This window comes from Onychomys torridus, chromosome 6, assembly GCF_903995425.1.
Source record: "Onychomys torridus chromosome 6, mOncTor1.1, whole genome shotgun sequence".
NCBI classification, from domain to species: domain Eukaryota; kingdom Metazoa; phylum Chordata; class Mammalia; order Rodentia; family Cricetidae; genus Onychomys; species Onychomys torridus.
Window position 1 is genome coordinate 17,485,890 of NC_050448.1, and position 4,143 is coordinate 17,490,032.

The 4,143-nt window shown below is 48.5% G+C and overlaps 1 pseudogene; it reads left to right on the top strand.

Annotated features, from left to right (window-relative positions):
- Positions 1-994: 994 nt before the first annotated feature.
- On the top strand, positions 995-4,143 carry LOC118585569 (annotated as a pseudogene).

Here is a 4,143-nt window from a genome sequence, read left to right on the forward strand (position 1 = left end):
TGAATGTTGAAATGCAGTGTTTCCTGAACAGTGGGTGCATCATTTCCTAAGCAGAAGGTTAACTTTTACAAATGTGTAGGGCTTTGTGCAGACAGGAAAACAAAGACACTGCTTCCAGTGTCTCATTTGCTTTTCTTCCTGTTGCCCAAACATTTTTTCACCATCTGCATTTCCTAATAAACCAGGGTGAAGCCAGCAGCATAACCCTCTACACTTGCATGCTCCAGGGTTTAAGTCACTATTGGTGTTCTCTTCAGGGAATCACATGCTTTCATACAAAAATGCAAAGTCCTTTATGGCCTTTCAACTGCCCCCATAGTTTTCTAGATAATTTTTTTGCATATTTATGTGTTGACCTTTGTACCCTCTTTTGGACTTCTTCATTGGAATTTAATGATGTTGTTTAATGTTTAAATGTTGTTATTGATGGTTTTCTCTAATACTACAAGAGGGGATATGCTGGGCAAATCCTCAACACACGCAGCAGTCATGACTTATCTGGGCCTATATCTTGAGGTAGTCTTCTTGCTGTTTTTGGTTGTACCTGGGCTGACAATTCGTGCTGGACTTTGTTGTTCAAATTTTCTAAAGGTTTTATAAATGAAAAACCTGGTACCAGATATTGGGGTAAATGCTGAAAGATCAGAAGAGACAAAGGAACAAGCCACAGCCACCATGTCTTACCTCACCAACTCCTGCCCAGCCATCACATCCTGGGGTTAAAGGCATGTGTGCTTCCCAAGCAAAGGCATGAGATCTCAAGTGCTAGGTTTAAAGGCGTGTGACCCCCCAAGTATTGGGATTAAAGGTGTGTGCCACCACTGCCTGGCTCTGTTTCTCTCCTAGACTGAGTAAATCTCATGAAGTCCAGGATGGCTTTGAACTCACTGAGATCCAGACGGATCTCTGCCTCCCAAGTGCTAAGATTAAAGGTGTGTGCCACCACTGCCTGGCCTCTATGTTTAATCTAGTGGCTTGTTCTGTTCTCTGATCTTCCTACCAGAATAGCAGCTATGGGCTCAACATGAGCAGCTCCCCCACCCCCATGACAGTCCTAGTCTTGGCCCCAACCAACAAAACATCATGATTTCTCCTCATAATCATGGGCGCTCAAAGATAGCATCACACCAGTTCACTCCTGTTGCAGGTGTGCACTCTCCCATGGGATCTGCTGGCACTGCAGTCACAACTTTTCCAGCAGCTCCCTCAGTGCCTTACAAGCCATCAGTGAGGGTGTAGGCACTTCTCTCTTATCCACTCTGTCTTCTCCAGGCCCCAAACTGGATAACTCTCCCAACATGACTGTCAATCAGCCAAGTAAAGTGAGCAGGCAGGACTCTAAGAGCCCTTGTGAACAGAATGCAGTGGAGAGTTCAGTGTGTCAGTCAAACAGCAGAGAGCACCCCGGTGACAAAGAGAGCAGGGAGAGCAGTGGGGAGGGGCTGGAGACTCAGAGGGGTCCCCTGGAAAGCAAAGGCCACAAGAAACTGCTGCAGCTACTCACATGTTCCTCTGATGACCGAGGCTGTTCCTCCCTGACCAACTCCCCCTGGATTCAAATTGCAAAGACTCTTCCGTTAGTGCCACTCAGGCCCTCTGGAGTGTCCTCCTCCACATCAGGAGCAGTATCCTCCATGTCCAACATGCATGGGTCTCTGCTGCAAGAGAAGCACCGGATTTTGCACAAGCTGCTGCAGAATGGCAACTCACCAGCAGAAGTCGCCAAGATCACAGCAGAAGCCACTGGAAAAGACACTAGCATACCGCTTTCTGTGGAGAAGGGAATGTCAGGCAGGAGCAGCTGAGTCCTAATAAGAGGGAGAATAATGCCCTTCTCAGATACCTGCTGGACAGGGATGACCCCAGCGATGCCCTTGCCAAAGAGCTGCAGACGGAGGCCACAGTAGGCTGAGTCAATGCAGCAGCCCCATCAATCCCAGCTCCAGCCAGGACAAAGACTCCAGAGGCAGAGATTCATCCATATCTAAGTTCAAGGTCACACTGGGATCAGAGCCAGGCATGGTGGTACATGCCTTTAATCTCAGCACTAGTTAACCATAGAGATCTGGATGTCTGTACAGACAGACAGAAAGTGACATAGCTGGGCTGAGAGAGGAAGTAAGATGGCAGGGCACAGAAAGGTATATAGAGCATGAGTATACAGGAAGTAGCTCTCCTGGGCTGAGGATTTCCTGGTGGTAAGAACTTGTGGCTGGCTTGTTCTATTGCTCTGATCTCTCAGCTTTCACCCCAATATCTGGCTCTAGGTTTTTTTGTTTTTTTTTTTTTTAATAAGACCATTTAGCAATTTGTGTTACATGAGGACCAAACAAATGTTGCTGTGAATCAGACTTCTTCCTCAGGAGAGTGGGTGTTAGCTAACCCAAAAGCCAGCAGAATGGAACCTCTTGCTGTGGATATCACTCTGTATAAATAAAGTGCTGATTGTCCAGTAGCCAGGCAGGAAGGATAGGGTAGGCGGGACAAGGAAGAGGAGAAGGCGAGGAACAGGAAGGCTGGGAGGAGACACTGCCAGCCGCTGCCATGAGAAGCAACATGTAAAGACACTGGTAAGCCACAAGCCACATGGCAAAGTATAGATTAATAGAAATGGGCTAAATATAAGAGTAAAAGCTAGATAATGGTAGGCCTGAGCTAATGGCCAAGCAGTTTAAATAATATAACTGTCTGTATGATTATTTTATACATGGGTTGTGGGACTGCCAGGGGCTTGGTGGCACCTGGAGAGAAGCTCTCCAGCTACAACATCTGGGATCAAGTCCCTTGGGAAGAGCAGATTACAGTGCAACTTTGCCAAGACCTGCCATGGGGGATTCAGTGCCCACCTTGCCTCTTCATTCTAATAGAATACCAGGTGCAAGACCAACATTGCAGCAACAGCAGCAGCAGCAGCAGCAGCAACAACAACAGATGCTTCAAATGAGCACTGTTGAGATTCCCATGGGAGTTCAAGGCAACCCCTATAGCCAAACATCACCATCTAATCAACCAGGCTCCTGGCCAGAGGGCATGCTGTTTATGGAACAAGGTCTTCATGGGACTCAAAATAGAAATTCTCTAGATGGTCTGCTTGGGCTGCCTTCCAACCCAGAGGGTCAGAGTGACAAAAGAGCTCTACTGGACCAGCTTCCCACACTCCTGAGCAAGCAATACAGATGCCACAGGCCTGGAGGAAATTGACAGGCCTTGGGCATCCCTGAGCTTGTGAATCGGGGGCAAGCTTTGGAGGCCAAACAAGACATTTTCACGGCCAAGAAGCAGCAGTGATGATGAGTCAGAAGGCAGTACTATATGGACAGACGATCCCAGCCCACAGTCCTCCAATGCAGGGAGGCTTTAACCTGCAGGGACAGTCACCATCTTTTAACTCCATGATGAATCAGATGAGCCAGCAAGGGAGCTCTCCTCTCCAAGGGAAGCATCCCAGAGCCAGCACTGGGAGACCAAGGACAAACACCCCAAAGTAGCTGAAATTGCAGCTTCAGCAGAGGCTGCAGGGCCAGCAGGTTTTGAGTCAGAGCCGGTAGGCACTTGAAATGAAAATGGAAACCCCTACTAGTGGTGCTGCAGTCATGAGGCCCATGATGCAGCCCCAGCAGGCTTTCTTTAAAGCTCAAATGGCTGCCCAGCAAAAAACAAAACAAAAGAAAAAACAAACAAACAAACAAACAAACAAAATGAGAGCTGATGAACCATCACCAGCAGCAGCAGAGAACGGCGATGATGATGTCACAGCCTCAGGCCTTCAGCCCACCTCCCAATGCCACCTCCTCCCCTAGCATGGATGGGGTTTTGTCAGGATCAGCAAGGCCACAAGCCGTCATCCCCGCTTCCCTGCCCCGCTGCAGCAGTTTCCATATCTAACAAATTATAGAATGGGACAACCACCAGATCCAGCCTTTGGGCGAGTATCCAGTCCTCCCAATGCAATGATGTCATCGAGAATGGGGCTTTTCCAGAATGCCATGGTGCAGCATCCTCAGACTGCACCCCTCTATCAGTCCTCAGAAATGAAGGGTTGGCCATCAGGGAACCTGGCCTGAAGCCGTTCCCCAGCAGCAGTTTGCTCCCCAGGGGAACCCTACAGCATACAGCATGGTGCACATGAATAACAGGAGTTGA